This window comes from Rissa tridactyla, chromosome 1 (assembly GCF_028500815.1).
Source record: "Rissa tridactyla isolate bRisTri1 chromosome 1, bRisTri1.patW.cur.20221130, whole genome shotgun sequence".
Lineage (NCBI taxonomy): Eukaryota > Metazoa > Chordata > Aves > Charadriiformes > Laridae > Rissa > Rissa tridactyla.
In genome coordinates this window covers 92,578,833-92,585,448 of record NC_071466.1, presented here as the reverse complement: position 1 = coordinate 92,585,448, position 6,616 = coordinate 92,578,833, and positions in this window count along the sequence as shown.

Here is a 6,616-nt window from a genome sequence, read left to right as displayed (position 1 = left end):
GATGCCTCACTTAAATAATAAGAGTCCCATGCATAGGGCCACCAATGTCTAGTTACTTGGCTGATCAAACAGGAGTCTTATTTTTACAGTTAGGACCATATTTCCTTAACGTCTGCTCTGGTAGGAAAATGACAGTTGTGACAATTCTGACATTTTGTTCTTTGGAAAATTTCCACCATATGGGATGCTAGCAAAGGTCAATCTAAGGAACAAAGGGCACTGGTGAATCAATCAATCTTACCTGTGCATATATCCAAGTGAAGTGATATCATCACTTGAGGGCTTTTTTTTAAAATTCTTGCCCTTAATTCTTTTCTCATATTCTTTAAAATTTTGTCTTCATTGAAGAACGCTTACTTTCAAATAGACTATATTTATTCTGCTTGGTTTAAATTAGAAGCATTATGTGACTTGGCCTGAAAAACAAGCTATTAAAATTGTTCTGATAACAGTCTGGTTTAGCTCAAGCCCAAGACGCCAAGGTTATGTCTGCAAAAGCATTTCTTAATGCAGAGAAGGAAGACAGCAGCAAAGCAATTTTGCTGTGGTAATAGAGAGGTTTTAGATCAGTCCCCGCCTAAAATGCCAATGAAGCCAGTAAAAGCACAGCATTGCCACTACGTCTAATGTATATGGGCGCTAAGATCTCAACCAAGCAAAGTGTCCTTATACCCCTATATATATATATATCTCCTTATACCCAGGGGTAGCACAGCTGGGCTGGCAAAGGATTACACCAGTGGCCTGACTTCAGCACTGAAGTTGGGGTGGGGAGGGAGTATTTGAATTTATACAAATGCAAACATACAGTGCATCCAATACTTTTCTTTTGTCCTCTCCTGAATGCTGTTTTCCAGAAGCAGCACTCTGTTCTTGTCGTGCCACAAGCATCCATAAAACCCCCTATAAGATACTACCCTGAATCCCAACAAACACCCAATGCATGGACTTCAGGGTGACTCTCATTTAGCCCGTCCCTCTCTATAGTGTTTTCTCTTGGACTGTAGTCACATGGCTGCCTGTCAAGATGCGAGAAGAAGGATGAGCTCTAGAAAGGTGGATAAGGAGTGTATGCTCTGAAGAATGTATCTGTAAAGTATGATGTTGTCTGGCATCTAGACGTGTGATTACATGTGCCCTAAGACTGTCAGAAATTATCTCACTACAGAAGCAGGGCGAGGGGACAGATGGAGAAACCCAGCTTCTTGTTCCTGTTCTGAAATGGGAATGCTTGGAGTCCAGACTCAAAGTGATGGAGCAGATAAGCAAACCCAAAATAATAAACCAACAGCTCTTAGCAGCCTTCTGAATAGATATAAAATGTTCGAGGCTTTTTTTCATGGCCAGAGGAGAGAGAGAGGTATGTTACACCACTACACACAGCATGGGGAATAAGCAGGAAGAACTACAGATCTGTGTGTGGTCACAGGGCCATGACCTCATTGCAATTGCAGAGACGTGGTGGGGTAGCTTGCATGACTGGAATGCTGTAGTGAATGGCTATGTACTTTTAAGGAAAGACATCCCTGGAAAGGTGATGGAACAGCTCATTCTGGATGTCATCTCTGAGCATGTAGAGGAAAAGGTTATCAGGAGTGGTCAACATGGATTCACCAAGGGGAAATCATGCTTGACCAATCTGATAGCCTTCTGTGATGACATGGCTGACTGGGTAGATGACAGGAGAGCAGTGAACATCGTCCACATTGAATTCATCAAGATTTTTGACACTGTCTCCCATAACATCCTCATAGGTAAGCTTGGGAAGTGCGGGTTAGATGAGTGGACAGGGAGGTGGATTGAGAATGGAATGAATGGCAGAGCTCAGAGGGTTGTGATCAGTGGTGCAGAGTCCAGTAGGAGTCCTGTAACTAGTGGTGCTCCCCAGGGGTCAGTACTGGGTCCAGTCTTGTTCAACATATCCGTCAACAACCTGGATGAGGGGACAGAGTGTACCATCAGCAAGTTTGCTGATGACACAAAACTGTGAGGAGTGCTGACACACCAGAAGGCTGTGCCACCATACAGAGAGACCTGGACAGGCTGGAGAGTTGGGGGGAGAGGAACATAATGAAGATCAACAAGGGCAAGTGTAGGGTCCTGCACCTGGGGAGGAATAACCCCATGCACCAGTACAGGTTAGGGGTTGACCTGCTGGAGAGCGGCTCTGCAGAGAGGGACCTGGGGATCCTGGTGGTCAACAAGTTGAGCATGAGGCAGTAATGGGAGGATGGGGCCAGACTCTTTTCAGTGGTGCCCAGCGACGGGACAAGGGGCAGTGGGCACAAACTGGAACACAGGAAATGCCATCTGAACATGAGGAAAATTTCTTTACTTTGAGGGTGGCAGAGACTGGAACAGGCTGCCCAGAGAGGTGGTGGAGTCTCCATCCCTGGAGACATTCAAAACCCGCCTGGATGCACCAACCTGCTCTAGGTGACCCTGCTCTGGCAAGGGGGTTGGACTAGATGGTCTCCAAAGGTCTTTTCCAACCCCTGTCATTCTGTGATTCTTTATCTTGGAGGTGCCTGTGAAAAGGTCATAGTTCCGTAATTTCAAGCCTCACAATAATGAGAACCCATGCCCTATGCACTACAAAACCTCTAAATTTAAAATAAAAGAAAAAAAAAAAGAGACATGGATTATACTTACATCTGGTTTCGTCACTACGGAACATCAGTTCATTTCAAACTCTGGGCAGTGTCCAAGATTAAATATCCATAGAAAGAAACAAATTACCTAATTATACTTTATGACTACTTTGTGGATATGGACTATTAGGTCTGTGTGTAATGTCGGTACGGGAACTTCATGACTTTTTGGGTGAAAATTCATAATGTTAGCCATCTCAGAGGAACTTCTGTAAACAAGAATTACCACACCTCTTGGTTTTTATTTTATTATGAAAGAGCTCACCGTCTTTCCTCATATGTGTTTAGCACTACACATTCACTGCAAACTCGTTTGGCAGTACTGCGTTACAGCCTGTCAATGAACTGCTCATACGCTGATGTTATCTTTGTTTCTATTGTAAGGTAGTACAGCTGTGACTCATGATTTTGCAAAAATATTTAAATTGTGATTTCAACATTTTCATTTTGAGCGTACTGTGCCAAGTGCTGCTGTGACAGCTTCAACAGATGCTACTTTGACAAGCAAGTGGGAATAACTGATTTCTTTTCTTTTTAAATGAAGCTATAACAAAGCCTTCCAACAATTTCAGATCTTCAAGGATATTCTGGAAACCAGTATCATCCTGCTGTTATGACCTTCAACCACTTTGTTGCTTGTTATATTGATTTACTATTGTATTACACTGGGTTCCGAACTGCTTAAATTCTGGGGTTTTTTTTCTACCTTTCCTAAGTGCTGACCTCAGACACCAAATAATAAGACTGTACCTGCACGTTCCAATATACAACGTGCCTCATTTGCACATCAATTGGGACCGGAGATTTCACATAGTCATGAATAAACAAATAACCTACTTCAAGATTAGCAAATAAAATCTTTCAGCGCTATTATAACATGTTTAATTTAATTAATTAGTTCAATTAATATGAATTTGACTTATTACTTAACATTACTTAACGTTTAGAAGTTTGACAAACCTTGCATCATATGAGCTTGTTGGTTGGTGTAATATCAGCAGTCAAACAGGAGGACCGGTACCAAGCAAAGAAATGGTGGCGCGATCTGAAATCTGTTGGTGGCTACGACAGCCCTTGATGACTCTTGAGTCGGAAGTTCATCACTGAGCTGATGCCCAAACCAGGGTAAGGTGCAGTTTGTTTTCTTTAAGATTTATGTAGGTCACAGATGAGAGCCATTGTGCTGAACATGAAGAGGTTTGTACCTTGTGGAAGACTAACTAGAGCCCAAATAAGAATAGCTTGTGTTGGTAACACAAACCTATTCCCTGGGGGGAAGTGTCTTAAAGAGACCTAATAATATGTGTCTTAAAGTTTAACTGAGACACAACTACCATTATGTAGAAAACAATATTGAAATTACCATCTCGTATTTTGCTTCATGATGAAGACAGGGTTCTTGCATGTTCCAGGTAAGTCACCCCCCCGCCCCTTTTCCCCTTCCTCCTTAAAACAAAAGCAAAAAACTTGGAGAATATCTGACGCCTCCAGTATTTGTAGTGTGAGAGCTCTTGAAGCTTTTCTTCTTGTTAAAGCGGTTTCTTCTGCTGAGGAGTCAATTCTTCAGAATCGTACAATTGAAGAATCAATTCTCCCTGAAAAATCAAGGCTGACAAGCAGCACTGGCACATTGATTTCCAGAAAACGCTCTCCACCAAAGACTTGGAGTTAGAGTCTAGTTATAAGCAGAGAGAGATTAGAAGCCATTTACATAGTTTTTCAAGTAAAAATTGGAAGTTTTCCTTCATAATGTGGCAGCACTCGGCTTCAGTGTTTGTGGAAGAAGGTGATGTTGATACTGAAACATCACACAGGGGAGGGCATCACTACTTGTGTTATGCATCCTCTCAGGTGTAAGCTGAATCCTGTTGTTGGACATGGAGTAGTAATACAGAAGGGATTTCTGTGCTCATGAACGTTGATGAATCCCGAGTCCCTCTGTACCAGGCAGTAAGCTCTAGGGCAGGTTGTCAGTAATCTGTTCATCTGCAAGACAAGATAGGCAAGAGAGACAGAGAGGACTGATGTAGTGGGGAAACCTAGCGAAAAATCAGTAGCTGAAGTGATACACTCCGAACTCCTGAAGCTGCTTCTGAAGTAGCATAGGAAATGCGGGTGCTGTTGGGCATGCTGACTAACCCATCCTCTTGCCAAAACAAACAGAAGACAACTCCAGCAGCTTTAGAGCTGGGAGGCAAAACGCTTGTTCTAGACGGTGACAACTGATCCCCAAAGCTGTCCTGTCTGCAAGCTCTTTTCCAGTTGCACAAAAGCCCACAAGGGTGTTGGGCAGTGGGGAGCGAGAGCTGCTGGCTCTTCAGTTCACAGAGCTCTCCATCCCTGCAGAACTGAAAAGTAACGACACAGGAGATCCTTCCAACTGGAGCGAGTGTACTTTCAAGGATAATCAGAGAAGGAACCCTCACATCAGCAGCCCATGGATTCAAAGGAAAAAATGCTACAGACAAAAAGAAGCAATTCCCAAACCAGTATCTTCCCATTACAAAAATTTTACTAACCCATATTTTTAGGTTTTGCTAACTACAATATAACTGTGGTCTCTTAGGAAGCGCGTTATCCCATGCTTGTCTTTTGGGCTGCTTTGAAGAACCTGGTGGCATAATTCCTTGTGAAAAATGGGGTGTTAGACTAAAGCAATCGCATATCCAGAAAAACAGTTATTTTGCTTAAAATCCCACTAGCAACTACTTAAAAGATTCTCTCTCCAAAACTAAAACAAAGGAGATAATAAGCCCACACAATGGGCTGGATGAGCGTACGATCTGCTGGATCAAGCACTGTCTGGGTGGGCGGTCCCAAAGAGTGGTGGTCAATGGAGTTAAATCCAGCTGGCGGCTGGTCACAAGTGGTGTTCCTCAGGGCTCAGTGTTGGGACCATTTCTGTTTAACGTCTTTATTGATGACCTTGATAAGGACATAGAGTGTATCATCAGCAAGTTTGCAGATGACACGAAGCTAAGCGGGAGTGTTGATCTGCATGAGGATAGGGAGGCTCTACAGAGAGACTTAGACAGATTGGACTGATGGGCCAACGCTAACGGAATGAGCTTCAACAAGGCCAAGCACCAGGTCCTGCACTTGGGCCACAACAACCCCATGCATTGCCACAGGCTTGGGGAAGTGTGGCTGGAGAGCTGCCTGGCAGAAAAGGACCTGGGGGTTCTAATTGACAAGCGGCTGAACATGAGCCAGCAGTGTGCCCAGGTGGCCAAGAAAGCCAATGCCATCCTGGTTTGTGTTAGAAATAGTGTGACCAGCAGAAGGAGGGAGGTGATTGTCCCCCTGTACTCAGCACTGGTGAGGCCACACCTTGAGTATTGTGTCCAGTTCTGGGCACCTCAATATGAGAGAGATATCGAGGTGCTGGAGCGAGTCCAGAGGAGGGCAACGAAGCTGGTGAAGGGTCTGGAGAATAAATCTTATGAGGAGCGATTGAAGGAGCTGGGACTGTTTAGTTTGAGGAAGAGGAGGCTGAGGGGAGACCTCATCACTCTCTACAACTACTTGAAAGGCCATTGTAGAGAGGTTGGTGCTGGTCTCTTCTCACAGGTAATTAGCGATAGAACAAGAGGGAATGGCTTCAAGCTGCAGCAGGGTAGGTTTAGGCTGGACATTAGGAAAAAATTCTTCACAGAAAGAGTGGTCAGACACTGGAATAGGCTGCCCGGGGAGGTGGTGGAGTCACCATCCCTGGATGTGTTTAGGAGTCGTTTAGATGTGGTGTTAAGGGATATGGTGTAAGGGAGAACTTTGTAGAGTGGAGTTGATGGTTGGACTCGATGATCCCAAGGGTCTTTTCCAACCTAAATGATTCTATGATTCAATAGGGCTGACTCTTCCAAAACAAATGCGTACATAGGGTGACACAGTAATAATTCCAGTGAATAATGTTGAAATACATCATGGGTGAAAACTGACTCATATAAAGTGAACTGGTTTTGTCC